Source organism: Pan paniscus, chromosome X (assembly GCF_029289425.2).
Source record: "Pan paniscus chromosome X, NHGRI_mPanPan1-v2.0_pri, whole genome shotgun sequence".
NCBI lineage: Eukaryota > Metazoa > Chordata > Mammalia > Primates > Hominidae > Pan > Pan paniscus.
In genome coordinates, this window is record NC_073272.2 from 125,581,637 (window position 1) to 125,599,666 (window position 18,030).

Consider the following 18,030-nt stretch of genomic DNA (forward strand, 5'->3'; position numbering starts at 1 on the left):
CGGCTGGTACCGGTTGTTCCTTTCCATGTTTAGTGCTTCCTTCAGGAGCTCTTTTAGGGCAGGCCTGGTGGTGACAAAATCTCTCAGCACTTGCTTGTCTGTAAAGTATTTTATTTCTCCTTCACTTATGAAGCTTAGTTTGGCTGGATATGAAATTCTGGGTTGAAAATTCTTTTCTTTAAGAATGTTGAATATTGGCGCCCACTCTCTTCTGGCTTGTAGAGTTTCTGCCGAGAGATCCGCTGTTAGTCTGATGGGCTTCCATTTGTGGGTAACCCGACCTTTCTCTCTGGCTGCCCTTAACATTTTTTCCTTCATTTCCACTTTGGTGAATCTGACAATTATGTGTCTTGGATTTGCTCTTCTCGAGGAGTATCTTTGTGGCGTTCTCTGTATTTCCTGAATCTGAACGTTGGCCTGCCTTGCTAGATTGGGGAAGTTCTCCTGGATAATATCCTGCAGAGTGTTTTCCAACTTGGTTCCATTCTCCCCATCACTTTCAGGTACACCAATCAGACGTAGATTTGGTCTTTTCAGATAGTCCCATATTTCTTGGAGGCTTTGCTCATTTCTTTTTATTCTTTTTTCTCTAAACTTCCCTTCTCGCTTCATTTCATTCATTTCATCTTCCATTGCTGATACCCTTTCTTCCAATTGATCGCATCGGCTCCTGAGGCTTCTGCATTCTTCAGGTAGTTCTCGAGCCTTGGTTTTCAGCTCCATCAGCTCCTTTAAGCACTTCTCTGTATTGGTTATTCTAGTTATACATTCTTCTAAATTTTTTTGAAAGTTTTCAACTTCTTTGCCTTTGGTTTGAATGTCCTCCCGTAGCTCAGAGTAATTTGATCGTCTGAGGCCTTCTCTCAGCTCGTCAAAGTCGTTCTCTGTCCAGCTTTGTTCAGTTGCTGGTGAGGAACTGCGTTCCTTTGGAGGAGGAGAGGTGCTCTGCTTTTTAGAGTTTCCAGTTTTTCTGTTCTGTTTTTTCCCCATCTTTGTGGTTTTATCTACTTTTGGTCTTTGATGATGGTGATGTACAGATGGGTTTTTGGTGTGGATGTCCTTTCTGTTTGTTAGTTTTCCTTCTAACAGACAGGACCCTCAGCTGCAGGTCTGTTGGAATACCCTGCCGTGTGAGGTGTCAGTGTGCTCCTGCTGGGGGGTGCCTCCCAGTTAGGCTGCTCGGGGGTCAGGGGTCAGGGACCCACTTGAGGAGACAGTCTGCCGGTTCTCAGATCTCCAGCTGCGTGCTGGGAGAACCACTGCTCTCTTCAAAGCTGTCAGACAGGGACATTTAAGTCTGCAGAGGTTACTGCTGTCTTTTTGTTTGTCTGTGCCCTGCCCCCAGAGGTGGAGCCTACAGAGGCAGGCAGGCCTCCTTGAGCTGTGGTGGGCTCCACCCAGTTGGAGCTTCCTGGCTGCTTTGTTTACCTAATCAAGCCTGCGCAATGGCGGGCGCCCCTCCCCCAGCCTCGCTGCCGCCTTGCAGTTTGATCTCAGACTGCTGTGCTAGCAATCAGCGAGACTCCGTGGGCGTAGGACCCTCCGAGCCAGGTGCAGGATATATTCTCCCGGTGTGCCGTTTTTTAAGCCTGTCGGAAAAGCGCAGTATTCGGGTGGGAGTGACCCGATTTTGCGGTCTGTCACCCCTTTCTTTGACTAGGAAAGGGAACTCCCTGACCCCTTGCGCTTCCCGAGTGAGGCAATGCCTCACCCTGCTTCGGCTTGCGCACGGTGCGCGCACCCACTGACCTGCGCCCACTGTCTGGCACTCCCTAGTGAGATGAACCCAGTACCTCAGATGGAAATGCAGAAATCACCTGTCTTCTGTGTGGCTCAGGCTGGGAGCTGTAGACCTGAGCTGTTCCTATTCGGCCATCTTGGCTCCTCCCCACCCTAGTCTGGTAAGTTCTATGTCATATTTCTAAACTACAGAAGAGTAAGAGAATACATTTGCCTTGTTTTAAGTTGCTATGTGTGGGAATTTGTTACAGCATCAATAAAAAACTAATACAGAAAACAACTGAATTTTGAACAAACCACACGGAAATGAGTTGATAACTTATGTAAAAAATATTAACCTTGACTTACCTCATGCCATAGACAAAAAAAAAAGATGTCAAATGTGTCAAATACCTAATGATAAAAGACAAAACTATAATATTTATGAAAAAAAATAGTATCCTGTCATGAAATGCTTCAGTAAATTCCTAAATCTTTGAAGTAGACAAAGATTTTTTAAGTAGGAGACAAAAAGGAAATATAAAGCAAAAAAATGATAAATTGACTTTATTAATTTTTTAAAATTCAGTTTTGAAAGACATTATTAATAAAATTAAAAGATGAACTATAGATTGGGAAAAATACTATTAGTAGAACATATATCTAACCACGGACTTATATCCAAACCATGTAACAGATTCTTACAAAGCAAAACAAATAAATAAATAGCTTCATAAAAATTGGCAAAGTGTGAACATTATCTCACAAATGAAGAGTAAAAATGCTTAATAAGCACAACAATAAATGCTCAACATTATTAGTCGTGAGAGAAATAAAAATTAACATCCTAATTAGAGACTACAATATACTCATTGGAAAAGCTACAGTTCACAAGACTGATAGTACTAAGGGCTAGCAAGGATGTGGAGCAACTGAATCTCTCATATACTGCTTGTGGGAATCTAACATGATACACTCCATCTAAGAGTCATCTTGACAGTTACATATGAATTTAAAATACAGTTTCTATATGACCCATCAATTTTACTCCTAGGTATTTACCCAAGCGACACAAGAATATATGTCAATAGAAAGGCTTTTACACAAATATTCATAGAAGCTCTATTCATAGTAGTCAATATCTGGAGACAAACTAAATCTCCCTCAACCAGTGAACAGATATTGAAATTGTGACATATCTATACAATCGGATACTATTTATGAATAAAAAGGGATTATCTGCTGATTTGCACTACATAAATTGGATTAATATTCAAAATGTTAAGTTGAGCGAATGAGGCCAGTAAGAAAAGAGTACATAATAGTATTATTTTATTATTAATTTCTGTATTAGTTAAAATAATTTATAGGGACAGAAAGCAGAGTAGAGGTTGCCTGTATATGGCAGAAAAACTTTGGATTAAGTGTACAAGGCCATAAAAAGTGATGTGAATGTTTCTTGTCTTTATTGAATTGGTGATTACACAGTTGTATACATTTGTCAAAACATATCAAATTGTACTTCTAAAATAATGGATTCTATGTACAAGTTAGTACTAAATAAAGTTGACTTAAGATATGATATATATAGGAAACAAACAACTAACAACAAAAGATACTTAGATGATATTCTGAAGTTTAGCAAATTACAAATATCTAATTTTGACTTTCAAATCTCTGCCCAATTTGCACCAAACCCACATTTCCACACTTCTCTTCTGCCACTGATCTGCATACAACAAAAATGAATTCCAAATTTTCTATCAAACATGATTATTTTTTGTTCTGTTTGTTGTCCTGATATTTCTATCTTCCGTTTATTCCCAGATTCTGTTTTTTTGCATATTATATTCTTTGTCTTAACTCCACTTTTTCAAATCTTACTCCTCAAGCTATATACTCCACTTAGATATTAACTTCCCTATGATACCTTTCTTGAATCCTCCCCTTTTGATGCAGGCAAACCCCAAAGTTGAGCCCTAGCCTGGGAGAGTTCTTGTATTTGGCTTCACCCAGGAGATAATTCAAGAGTGAGCCAACAGAGTTAAGTGAAACTAAAACAAATTTATTAGAGCAACTGAGTACAGGAAAATGGCTGTTCCATAGACAGAGCAGGGCTACCCCATAGACAGAGCAGCACTTGTGGATTGCTGGCTAGCTATATTTATAGCTACTCCCTAATTATATGCTAAACAAGGGACAGGTTATTCATAAATATTCTAGAAAAGGGATGCGGAGTTCACAGAACCCAGGATTCCTCCCCTTTTATATAATGTAAAGTTATTTGTAGGCATTGTCATGGCATGTAAACTGTCATGGCTCTGGTAGAAGTATCTTTTAGCATGAAAATTAATTATAATTAGCATTTAATGAGCAGTGAGGGAAACTAGAAGTTGCTTTCATCAACATCTTGGTTTTACCTGGTTTTGGATGGCTTCTTTACTGCATTCTGTTTTGACCAGATCCTGTTTCGATCAGTGGGGTAGTGACCAGTGCTTGGAAAACAAGTTCTGCTGATCTTCTACCTCACTTTCATTTGTGCTTCTATTTATTTACCCAAAACTTCCCGTTTTGTATTAAAGAACTAAGATCCATATTTTGGTATCCACCACAGCAACTTGCTGATTTTATTGCTTATAATACTCCTTATACAAATCACTGATGCAAAAACCAATGATTGAATGAATGCATGGATATGAAGACATAAAAGGCAAAAAAAATTGTGGACAGAAGTGTTCACTGTGTGAACAAAAATTTGCAATTATATGGAATTTATCTATTGTATTTTTGTTGCAATTTGCAAGATGTGACTACAAAAATTGCCCAAGCATTTATGAACATAGGAAGTACAAATTGCTGATTGTCACAATCCAAAAGAAAAGCTTTCAAATAATGGGCAGATTCCCTGGAAAACATGGTGGCAAACTGACAACTGTCTTACTTGGAGAATTAATTGGTCCTCTAAATTTCCAAAATTTTGATCTATTTTATGATGAAATAAAGACAATTGCATGGTGGTATCATATGTAATTATATTTTGGTCATTTTCTACTTTTGAGACTCAAATATCATTACTATACATATTCTGCTCTCCTTTATCTCCAGCTCTTTACAAATATGTTACATTTGGAAGTTTTTGATATTTTATATAAGCCTTTTGCAAAGCTGAATGTTTAAATTACTTTCTTGTTGCCATTGATAAAGTATATTTTCTATTTTATTAAAAAATTGAAGACCTGTGGGGTCTAAAAAATAGATTTCTGTGATTTCTCTTTGCTTTTGAGAATGACTTATGAAGTCCAGACGTTCATAAACTGAGATTCCATACCTTAGAGAAAATAAGCTAGAATTTATTTCATAATTAGTGGTTTGCATTATGAAATGGTCTCTACCAAATTCACATGGTGAATTTAAGTCATATTTAACCACACAATGTCATTCCAGATGATGAAAAATGGGTAAGAGCAAACTTCCATTTTTCATCCAGATAAAAAACCTCAAAGGAGTTTGGAATCATGTGTCTATTTTACATGGCTGAATCTAAAAATATATCACCATAACTGAGTTCAGTTCATTAAAGGGTATTTATTTAGAGGAACAGTATTCTTCCTGCTGTATTTTTATATGACTTGAGCTATTTATTAAAGTTATGTTTTCATGAAATGGCACAGAATATATCAGCATTGCAGAATTGAGGATTTTTAAAGAAAAATCTGTATTTATTATTCTAATTAGAAAAAGTACATTCTTTCTAAAAAGAAAAGAATTCTTTTTAAAAATTTTCTTTTTTTTATTATTATTGTACTTTAAGTTTTAGGGTACATGTGCACAATGTGCAGGTTAGTTACATATGTATATAAAAATTTTCAAACATAAGTTTGATAAGTTTATGGTCATCCTGTCCTTGAATTTTCCATTGAATACCTCATGATGGTTTACTAAATATTGCAGCAGAGTAAGCATGCCTTTCACATCATCCAGAATTAATTCAGCAATAATCTGAAATAGCTGGCACAACACTCACTGTGATTACCAAAAATTTAGAGAAAACCTTCAATAAAAGCAGGGATCATGGAACAAATTGGTGCAATTAGCAGCATGTCCAGCCTAAGGGGGCAATGCATTTGAATAAAATGAATTTTCCATCCACCTTCTATTAAGTGGCCTTGTTCAAGGTCACTCTCTAAAATTAAAATGTTGGCTTGTTGTTAGCTATAAGTAGGGTTTGCTTGGGGTAATTCCAGTTTATACATGTAGTTCTGGCATCACCATGAATAATTCCACCTTTCACTCTCAAAAGTGTTCCAATTTAGATAATATATTATATGGTTATCCTATCCATAGAATAGAATCACTGGCACAATTTATGAGGTTCTTTGTAGTCTGCCCTAAGGCTATATTTCAGATACTGTCTCTTCTATTTGTACCTTATCCTTTAGATACGTGAAACTATTATTTTCTAAAAGCCTCATGCATTGCTGTACCTTTATATTACTGTACATATGGTTCTTTCTGCCTGAATTGTCTTCCTCTGCTTTTTCACAAAGTGATTTTTTATTCATTTTTAGAGGCACAAACATCGAGTCCTCTGGAATGACTTCTCTAAATCCTTTGGCATAAGATTGGAAAAGCAGTTTCAGCTTCTTTAGTTACAAATGGATTGCTAAGCCATATTTCAGTTTAGTGATAAAGTGCCTAGGGCCATTAGCAAAGGAATTATGCCACAGGCAGGGGAGTAGAGTGTGGCAGGTGAGTCTGCTATTTTACCATTCCTGCCCTTAGCAGTGTTTGATGCCTTTCACTCTGTAGTTCTGAACATTTAATTTATTTATATCCTTTATACCACTGTAGTACATAGAATTCTAAGACCCTAACATTTCTACCCTCTGGTATATATATGCTCTGAATAATCCTTTTCACTTCAATGTGGACAGGGCCTGTGAATGTGTTGATGTATCACTCCTGTTATTAGGTTACCAGTCAATTGACTGTGAGTTAATCAAAAGAGAGATTATCCTGGGTGGATTGAATGAATCATATGAGCCTTTAAAAGGGACTGGTCTGTTCCTGAAGTCAGAGGTCTGAGTGTGAGTGAGAGCAGGTGTATAAAAGAGCAATGTTGCAAAGACCCTAGAGTGGCCTCTACTAGCTGAGAGTAATCCCTGGCTCACAACCTGCCAGAAAAATTGACCTTAGTACTACAACTGTCAGAGATTTTAAGTTGCCCCAAAACCTCAATGATCTTTGAATAGGATCTTTATCTCCAAATAGAAACAGAGGTCAACCCACACCTTGATTTCAACTTGGCAAAACCTTAAGCAGAGGACTCAGCGAACATGTGCTTGGACTTCTGAACTACAGAACTGTGAGATAATAAATTGGTGTAATTATAAGTTGCTAAATTTGTAGTCATATATTATCTGAAATAGAAAACAAGTGCAATCATTTAGCACATTAATAAGTATTTACTTTTATTCAGGAATTATGTAACTTTATTTAGTATTTGCTTAGTAATAATTATTGTGAGTTTTTGAGCATGGGAACTATGTCTTATTATCTTTTTTATGCTCAATCCCTATCAGAAGTTGTGTATTAAATGAATATTTGTCAAACAAATAAACAAATGGTGCCTAGTTTCCTCTTGTTGCTTAGAGTGCCATAATAGAACTAACTACATAAGTCCAATTTCCCCAGGTAATGTCCCAAGTCCTGAATCTCTCCATCCTGCTTTTTAACCTATCCAAATTTACCTGCTGGCTGATTTTGGTTATTAGATACCAATTTTGTGCGTTTCATATTAATATCTGCTGTTCTTTCTTAATGAGAAACTGGAAAGAGAATTAAACACTAATGCCCTAAGACATCCCTTTCATGTAATAAAACAACTTATATTCTGTGCATCTATAATGGTTCTAGTTCTGCACCAACTTTGAAAAGATTGAGAAAAAATCCACTCAAATTCTTTTTAGTCTTCTGTGTTTTAGATGAGGATAGGATCATCCTAAACGCGAATGGCTTCATGTGCCATATTTTTCAGTACCAGGTGATATGGTTAGGCTTTATGTCCCCACCCAAACCTCATCTTGAATTGTAATTCCCATAATTCGTACTTGTCTAGGGAGAGACCTGGTGGGAGGTGATTGGATCATGGGGGCTGTTTTCCCCATGCTGTTCTCATGATAGTAAGTGAGTTCTCACAAGATCTGATGGTTTTATAAGGGGCTCTTCCCCCTTCACTCCTCACTCTTCTCTCTCCTGCCACCTTATGAAGAACAGCATGTTTCCTTCCACTTCTGCCATGATTGTAAGTTTCCTGAGGCCTCCCCAGTCATGTGGAACTGTGAGTCAATTAAATCTTTTTCCTTTATAAATTACCCAGCCTCAGGTATTTATTTATTTATTTATTTATTTGAGACGGAGTCTCGCTCTGTCTCCCAGGCTGGAGTGCAGTGGTGCGATCTCGGCTCACTTCAAGCTCCACCTCCTGGGTTCACGCCATTCTCCTGCCTCAGCCTCCCGAGTAACTGGGACTACAAGCGCCCACCACCACACCCGGCTAATTTTTTGTATTTTTAGTAGAGACAGGGTTTCACCGTGTTAGCCAGGATGGTCTCGATCTCCTGACCTCGTGATACGCCCGTCTCGGCCTCCCAAAGTGCTGGGATTACAGGCGTGAGCCACTGCGCCCAGCCAGGTATTTCTTTATAGCAGTATGAAAACAGACTAATACACCAAGTTTTAAAAATTCAAGGATATATTGAAGATTCTACTACAAATGGAATTAAAATTTTGAATCATTTCAAATACCATGCAATGTTAACTGTAATTTATTTTTAAGTATTTTCATAATTTTAAAATAAATGTACTATGTTCATTTCTAGGGCCAGAAGAAAAATTTACTCTTTTTATCCAAAAGAGCCCTTTCCACGTTGTGAGTGCTGATATTTGTACTTAAGTTCTGCACAATTATTTGCCTATTTTATGTTTTTTGATTTTATTTTTAAATTTTGTGCATACATAGTAGGTGTATATATTTATGGGGTATAGGAGATGTTTTTATACAGGCATGCAATGAGCAACAATTACATCATGGAGAATGGGGTATCCAGCCCCTCAAGTATCTATCCTTTGTGTTATAAACAGTCCAGTTACACTCTGTTACCTGAAAGTGCACAATTATTATTAACTATAGTCACTCTGTTGTGCTGTCAAATAAACTTACTCATTCTTTCTACTTTTTCACACAATAACCATCCCCACCTCTCTCCCCAAACCCAGTACCCTTTCCAGCATTTGGAAGCCATCCTTCTACTTTCTATGTCCATGAGTTCAATTGTTTAGATTTTTAGATACCACAAATAGGTGAGAAAATGTGACGTTTGTCTTTCTGTGCTTGCCTTACTTCACGTAACATAATGATCTTCAGCTCCATTCATGTTGTTGCAAATGACAGGATCTCATTATTTTATTGTTGAATAGTATTCCATTGTGTATATGTATTACATTTTTTATTCAATTAATGGACACTTAATTTTTTATTCAATTAATTTATTCAATTAATTGAATTTTTTATTCAATTACATTTTTTATTCAATTAATGGACACTTGGGTTGCTTCCAAATCTTAGCTATTGTGAACCTTGCTGAAGGAAACATGACAGTGCAGATATCACTTTGATATACTGATTTCCTTTTCTTTGTGTATGTACTCAGAAGAGGGATGGTTGGATTATTTGGTAGCTATATTTTTTTTTAGTTTTTTGAGGAATCACCAAACTGTTCTCCATAGCGGATATACTAATTTACATTCCCACAAACAGTGTACAAGGGTTCTCTTATCTCTAAATCCTTGCCAGCATTTGTTACTGCTTCTTTTTTTGATATTAGCCATTTTAACTGGGGTGAGATGACACCTCATTGTAGTTTTGATTTTTAATTCCCTAATGATCAGTGATGTTGAGCACCTTTTCATATGCCTGTTTTCTAACTGTATGTCTTCTTCTGAGAAATATCTATTCACATCTTTGCCCTTTTTAAATTAGATTATCAATTTTTTCCTTATAGAATTCTCTGATATGCTTAATTAGTCTGGTTAGCAATCTCATTTCAGATGGGTAATCTGGAAATTTTTTTCCCATTCTGTGAGTATTCTCTTCACTTTCTTGAATTTTTGCTGTGCAGAAGCTTTTTAACATGATATAATCTTATATGTCCATTTTTATTTCATTGCCTATGCTTGTGGGGTTTTACTCAAGACATTTTTTACAGACACCAAAGTCCTGGAGAGTTTCCCCAATGTTTTCTTCTAGTATTTTCATAGTTTCAGGTCTTAGATTTAATAAATACTGATTTATTTTGATTGTGAGAGTTATGGGTCAAGTTTCATTATTCTGCATATCCATATCCAGTTTTCCCAGCACCATTTATTGAAGAGACTGTTTTTTCCCTAGTGTTTATTTTTGGCATCTTTGTGGAAAATAGTTTATTGTTGGTGTGTGCATTTGTTTCTGGGTTTTATGCTTTGTTCCCTTGCTCTATGTGTCTGTCTTTATGCCAGTACCATGCTGTTTGGCTTACTACAGCTCTTGGTATGGTTTGGCTCTGTGTCTCCAACCTAATCTCACCTTGAATTGCTATAATCCCCATGTGTCAAGAGTGGGACCAGGTAGAGATAACCGAATCATAGAGGTTGTTTCCCCCCATGCTGTTGTTGTGATAGTGAGTGAGTTCTCATGAGATCTGATGGTTTTATAAGGGGCTTCCCCTTTTCTTGACTATCATTCTCTCTCCTGCCACCCTGTGGAGAAGTGCCTTCCACCATGATAGGAAGTTTCCTGAGGCCTCTCCAGCCATGCTGAACTGTGAGTCAATTAAATCTCCTTCCTTTATAAATTACCTAGTTTCGGGTATGTCTTTATTAGCAGTATGAGAGTGGGCTAATATGGTAAATTGGTACCAGGAGTACGGTGCTGAAGTAAAGATACCCAAAAATGTGAAAATAACATTGGAACTGGATAGCAGGCAGAGGTTGGCACAGTTTGGAGGGCTCAGAAGAAGACAAGAAAATGTGGCAAAGTTTGGAACTTCCTAGAGACTTGTTAAATTATTTTGACCAAAATGCTGATAGTGATATGCACAATGAAGTCCAGGCTGAGGTGGTCTTATATGGAGATGAGGAACTTCTTGGAAACTGGTGCAAAGGTGACTTTCGGTATGCTTTAGCAAAAAGACTGGTGGCATTTTGCCCCTGACCTAGATATCTGTGGAAATTTGAACTTGAAGGAGATAATTTAGGGTATCTGATGGAATAAATTTCTAAGCAGCAAAGTGTTCAATAGTAAGCAGAGCATAAAAGTTTGTAAAATCTGCAGCCTGATGATGTGATTTTAAAAAAATCTATTTTCTTGAGAGAAATTCAAGAAATTTGGATAAGTAATGAGGATCCAAATTCTAATTACCAAGACAACAGGGTAAATGTCTCCAGGACATGTCAGAGATCTCGGTAACAGCCCTTCCCATCACAAGCCTGGAGGCACAGGGGGTCAAATGGTTTCTGTGGGCCAGGTGCAGAGCCCTCCTGCTCTACACAGCCTTGCGATATGGTGCCCTGCTTGCCAGCTGCTTTAGCTTCATTTGTGCCTAAAAGGGGCCAACATATAGCTTGGGCTGTTACTTCAGAGAGTGCAAGGCCCAAGCCTTCGTGGCTTACATGTGGTGTTGGTCCTGTGGGTGCACAAAGTCAAGAATTGAGGTTTGGGAAACTCCAGCTGGATGCCAGAGGATGTATGGAAATGCCTGGATGTCCAAAAAAGAAGTCTGCTGCATGGGCAAAGCCCTCATAGAGAACCTCTGCTAGGGCAGTGTGAAAGGGAAATGTGAGGTTGCAGCCCCCATATGGAGTCCTCACTGGGAAACTGCCTAGTGGAGTTATGAGAAGAGGGCCACTGTCCTCCAGATTCCAGAATGATAGATCCACTGATGATTTGCAACATTTACCTAGAAAAGGCACAGATGCTCAACACCAGTCTGTGAAAGCAGCCTGGAGGGGGTTGTACTTTTCAAATTTGTCCCCTACCTTTTTAAATTTTTGATGTTTCTATTTCTATGCAGATTTAAATTTTTCCTCTTGAGGCTATTTTCTAGATCTTATAGGTGTGCTTCGTTTTATTATTATTATTATTATTCTGTCTCCTCTGACTGTATTTTCAAATAGCATATCTTCAAGCTCACTAATTCTTTCTTCTGCTTGATCAATTTGGCTATTAATACACTTTAATGTATTTTTCAGTATGCCAATTGTGTTTTCAGCATCAGAAATTCTACTTGGGTCTTTTTAATTATTTCATTTTCTTTGTTAAATTTATCTGATAGAATTCTGAATTTCTCCTCTATGTTATCTTGAATTTCTTTGTGTTTCCTCCAGCTATTTTGAATTATCTGTCTCCAAGTTCACATATTTCAGTTTCTCCAGGATTGGTCCCTGGTGCATTATTTAGTTTATTTTATGAAATCATGTTTTCTTGGGACGGTCTTGATGCTAGCAGATGTTCTTCACTGTCTTGGTATTCAAGAGTTAGGTATTTATTGTAGTCTTCACTGTCTGCACTTGTTTGTACCTATCCTTCTTGGGAAGGCTTTCCAAATATTTGAAAGGACTTGAGTGCTGTAGTCTAAGCTATATGTGTTTTAGGGGGCACCACAAGCTCAGCAATGCTGTGGTTTTTGCAGACCCATAGAGGTACTATCTTGATGGTCTTGAACAAAATCAAGGAGAATTCTGTGGATTTATGGGTAGAGACTCTTGCTCTTTTCCCTTACCTTCTCCTAGAGTCTCTCTTCTCTCTCTCTCTCTCTGTCTCCCTCTTTCTCCTGAGTCACTTGAAGCTAGGGATGGTGTGAGACAAGCACCCCTGTTGCCATCACCACTATGACTGCTTTGGGTAAGACCTGAAGCTATCACAGCACTGGGTCTCACCCAAGGCCAGCTGTAACCATTTCCTGGCTACTGACTATGTTTGCTCGAGGCCCTCAGCCCTCAAGCTGTACAATCAATAGAGGGCAAAGCCAGAAACACCCATGGCTTCCCTTCAGGGCAGTGAGTTCTCCCAGGCCCCAGGTGGATCCAAACATGCTGTCTGAAAGTCAATGTCTAGAGTCAAAAGCCTTAGACATAATATCTACCTGGTTTTCTATTGTATTGTGGTTGAGTTGGCACTCAAACCACAAGATGCAGTTCTTTCCATTCTTTCATTTCCTTTCCAAGAGCAGAAGAGACTCACCCATAGCCGTCACCACTACGGGCCATGGAGAGTAGTGCTAGACTACTGCCAATGTTCCCTTCAGGCCAAGGGGCTTTTAAGTCACCTTGCGGTGAATGTTGCGTGGCCTTGGACTCACTCTTAAGGGTATCAGGCTTTCCTCTGACCCGGGGCAGATCCAGAAATGCTACCCAAGAGTCAAGTTCCAGAATAAGAATCCCCTGTGGTCAAGCTAGTAAATTAAGTGCCAAACAAAGTCCTCTTTACTTACTTTACTGTAGCCTAAGAATATACTTGATATAATTTTTGTTAAAAATTATTTCATAGGCTACCATTTGATCTGTCTTGGAGAATGTTCTGTGTGCTGATTAAAGGAATGTATATTCTATACTTTTTGGATAGAATATTCTATAAATGCCTGTGAAGTCTGTTAAGTCCATTTGGTCTAAAGTCCTATTTAAGCCCAATGTTTATTTGTTAATTTTATGTCTCAGTGATCTGTCTAGTGCTGTCAGAGGGGCATTGAAGGCCCATATTAGTCTTATATTACTGTCTATCACTTTCTTTAGGCCTAGTAATTTTTTTTTGTGAAATTTGGGTGTTTCAATATTAGGTGCATATGTATTTAAAATTGTTATCACCTCTAATTTGATTGATTGCTTTATCATTGTATAATGACCTTCTTTGTCTTTTTGTAGTATTTTTTAGTTACAGTGCGTTTTACGTGATATAAGTGTAGCTACTCCTGCCTGCTTTTGGTTTTCATTTGCATGGAATATCTTTTTCTAGCCTTTACTTCATTCTATATATATGACTTTAGAGGAAAGGTGAGTTTTATCTAAACAGCATATAGTTGGATCACGTGTTTTAAATCCATTCTGCAAATTTATATCTTTCAAGCGTGGTATTTTATCTACTTATATTCAAGTTTAATATTAATATGTGAGGCTTTGTTCCTGTAATATTACTGGTTGTGTTCAATTGTTTTGTAAATTATTTGTTTATTTTTCTCTTTTTGTCTTTGTGATTTGATCATATCTTGTAATGTTACCATTTGATTTCTTTCTCTTCCTTTTTGGTTACTGTTTTACAAAACCTGGGAGTTTTATGTTTCTTTGTGTTTCGTGATGGTGAATATCAACCTTTCATTTTAATGTTGAAGACCCCTTTGATCATTTTCTTAATGTTGGCTTAATGGTGACAGTTTCCCTCAGCATTTTGTTGCCTGGGAAAGACTATTTTTCCTCCATTTGTGAAGCTTATTCTGGCAGGACTTAAAATTCATGTTTGACAGTTTTTTTTTTTTTTCCTTTTAGCACTTCAAAGTGTAATGCTATTCTCTTTTGACCTTTAAAGTTTCTGCTGAAAAGTCTGCTGTTAGTCTAATGGAGCTTCCCTTATATATTACCAGACACTTTTCTCTTGCTAATCTTAAAATTATTTATTTCACTTTGACTTTAGACATTCTGAATATAATATGCCAAGTTTAAGACCTTTTTACAGTGTATTTTATTGCAGATCATTGGGCCTTCTGTATCTGGATGTCTAACTCTCTTGCTGGGCTTAGAAAGCTTTTGTTGATTATTTCCTCAGATTTTCTAAACTTTTTGATCACTCTGCTCCCACAGAAATACCAATATTTTGCAAATTTGGTCACTTTATTGAGTCATAAATTTCTTGAAGGCTTTGTTTATTTATTTTTATTGACTTTAAAAAAATTCTGACTGACTCATCTTCAAGTTCTGAGATTCTTCTGCTTTCTCTATTCTATTACAAAAGCTTTCTAATGTATTTTGTATGTCCTTCAACTCAATGATTTTTTTTTATTTTTAGAAATTCTGTTTTATAAGATATCTCCTTGGTAAATTTCTCATTTATATTTTGAATTAATTTTCTGGGTTTTTTTTGTATTTTTTTCATGTTTCTCTTACATCTTATTGAACTCCTTAAAATCAATATTTTGTATTTATATCTGGCATTTTGAGGAATTCTTGATTAGGATCTATTGCTGGACAGTTGTTGTGATACTTTAGTGGTGTCATAATGCCCTGCTTTTACATGTTTCCTATGTTCTTTCATTAACATTTGCACATCAGTAGTAGCTATTGTTTGTTCCAATTCTTTAAAATTGCTTTTCTTGGAGAGAATTTTTTCTGAAAATGTATATAATTGTTGGTTGAATAGGACACTTTGGCTTTGATTATGGGTTCCTGCAGTAATGTGATCTTTGTATGACTTCTTCAGCAGTACATGGGGTCAGTGGTGTGTGTGATTTTTTTTTCAGCAGCTAACAGTACATTTATTTGATACTGTGGTAAAGATTTGATGGGAACTTGAATGCCAACTGAGCCAGTTCTTGCGCCCTGGTAGTGGCAGCAGAAAGCTAACTGTGCCTGTTTTTAAGACCAAAAACAGCTTATGCTGGCTCTGATGTTAGTGGGTCCTGGAGGGCTGATTATTGGGCCCCCAGATTGCTTGCTTAGACATTTAGTTGTGGGAGTGGTGGGCTGGCGTGTGGGCAATATGTCAGGTCCCTGAGTAGGTGGTGTGGTGTGGGTAATGGCAGTAACAGTGGTGGAGCAATCCACTGGAATGCAAGCAACCTGTGCTGGTGTTGCTGATAGCTGTGATATGTTGGTCAGACTTGTCCCCAGTCCCACACATGCCTGTAGTAAGGCAGTGGGTACTGTCCTCAGTATCCTTAGGAGAGCTTACCATCTACTGTCTCTCCCCCAGTTGGGTGGTGCTTACAGCCATATCACCTCAAAGTCAGCCCAAGGGAGGGACACAGCTCAGCAATAAACTCTCCAATTGGTGTCGTCTTTGGGCCTGTGACCATAGATAGCGCATCTCTTCAGGTGATCAGCAAGGGCAAGAAGCTTTGGGGAGTGCAGTATGCTTCTATGTCAGTCTCACAGCAGTCTGTTGCAGGGTAGTGGGTATTGTCTTAGATATGTGGTTAAAAAAAAAAAAAAAAACTAAAAAAACCCCCAAAAAACCTGGTTTTCCTGTTTTGCAACAGCTAGGCAGCAGCTACAGTCATATCGACTTGAACTTGGACTGATGGTGGGCTCAGCCCAGTATTAAACTATCAAAATGGTGCTTTGGGCCTGCGGGCCCCTGCTAGGCAGGCAGAATGAGCAAGAAGCCATGGAGAGTATGGTTTGCTTGTGTCTTTGTCTCACAGAAGCCCATTGAAGGCAGTGAGTGTTGTCATAAATATGTGTAGGAGAGCCAGGTTTCCTTGTGCCTCCTTAGCCATGTGGTGGCTACAGGTGTGTCTGCCCAAACAATCCTGAGGGTAGGTCACAACCCAACATCAAACTCTCAAAATGATGCCTTGGGCCTGGGACCAAAGGAGGTGAGTCCCCTCCCAGACAAGCAACTTGGGCAGGAAACTGGAAAATGCAGTCCACTCATGTCTCAGTCTCAACAGCAGCAAAGTAGTAGGAATTATCTCAGGGGTCTATGGGAGCACCCAGTCTTCCCACTCCCTCCTTGGAGCAGTGCAGTGGCAGCACCCATGTCTATGGCTAGGATCTCAAAATGGCACCAATCTGAAGCTGCTCTAGGTTTCGGTGCCTGTAGGATTCTGTTTGGGTTCTTTTACTAGAGATATGTCTCTGTGCAAGATTTAGGCAGCTCCATATGTCAGTCATGGGGCCCTAGTGGATCAAGGAAAGTTTCTCCTATAGCCAAGACTGTAAAAGCCCGTTTTGGAGTGTGGATCCCTGGAGAGTCCTCTCTTACTGTTTTCCTGCATCCAAGAGCCTCTCCTGGCTCTCAGCCATTCCCTGACCCGGCAAGCTGCCTCAAACCTTCTCTTTACTTCTGGCATTTCCTGTCACTTCTCTGATAAATTCTGGCATTCTCTTCTACACAATCTATTTGAAATATACCTCCTTACTATTCAGTTTCTTTTTCATTGAGGAGGCACATGCTATATCAAAAAATCTTAATCCAAAAGAGTATATTTCAAACATTCTTATCACAAAAAAGTAACGAGCAGGAGAGGTGATTTATATGCTAATTAGCCTGATTTAATGTTTCTGCAATGTATACATATATTAAAACATCACATATGCCACATAAATATATGCAATCATTTGTCAATTGAAAAATAATGATGCTTGTATAGCATGTAACCCTTGAGTTAAGCACTATTTTAAAATATATGTAATTAAACATTTAGTTTTAACGTAAATGTAGATTCACATACAGATTTAAGAGACAATTCAGAGAGATTCCATGTATCCTTTACCAAGTTTTTCCCAATGGTAACATCTTGCAAATCTACCGTATTGCAACTATGATATAGACATGAATACAGTCAACATACAGAATAGTTCCATCACCATAAGAATCCCTCATATTGCCATTTTGTAGCCACACCCTGTGTGAATACAGTGTGATGTTTTAATAGTTGTATAAATTGTATTTAATGTATTTTATACATTGTATTTAATATTTTTATACATTTTATACATTGTATAATGATCAAATCAGGGTATTTAGCATATCAATCACCTCAAATATTTATCATTTCTTTGTGGTGACAACATTCAAAATCCTCTCTTGTAACTATTTTGAAATCTACAATATAGTATTGTTAATTATACTCACCATATTGTACAATGGAACCTGAAAACTTATTTCTTATATCTAACTGTAACATTGTACCCATTGACCAGTCTCTCCACCCCTATTACCCTTTCCCTCTGCAGCCTCTGGTAACCACTATTCTACTCTCTACTTCTATGAGATCAAATATTGTAGATATCACAAATCAGTGATATCGTGCAGTATTTGTCTTTCTGATGATCAGTGGAACAGAACAGGGAACCTAGCCATCTAATTTTTTTTTTTTTACAAACACACCAATAACTTACATTGGGGAAAGGACAGTCTCATCAATTAAAGATGCCAGAAAAACTGAATAACTATATGCAGAAGAAGCAAACCAGATTCCTATGTCTTGCCATACAAAAAATCAACTCAAATTGGATTGAAAACTTAAATCTAAGACTGCAAACTATGAAACTATTAGAAAAATA

At 37.8% G+C, this 18,030-nt stretch overlaps 1 long non-coding RNA gene across 1 annotated transcript; it reads left to right on the forward strand.

Annotated features, from left to right (window-relative positions):
• The first annotated feature begins 1,202 nt into the window (after positions 1 to 1,202).
• On the forward strand, positions 1,203 to 7,351 carry LOC134729834 (uncharacterized). Its single transcript, XR_010111319.1, has 3 exons — positions 1,203 to 1,551; positions 1,661 to 1,901; positions 6,991 to 7,351. It is a non-coding gene; the product is annotated as an uncharacterized LOC134729834 (long non-coding RNA).
• Positions 7,352 to 18,030: the final 10,679 nt, after the last annotated feature.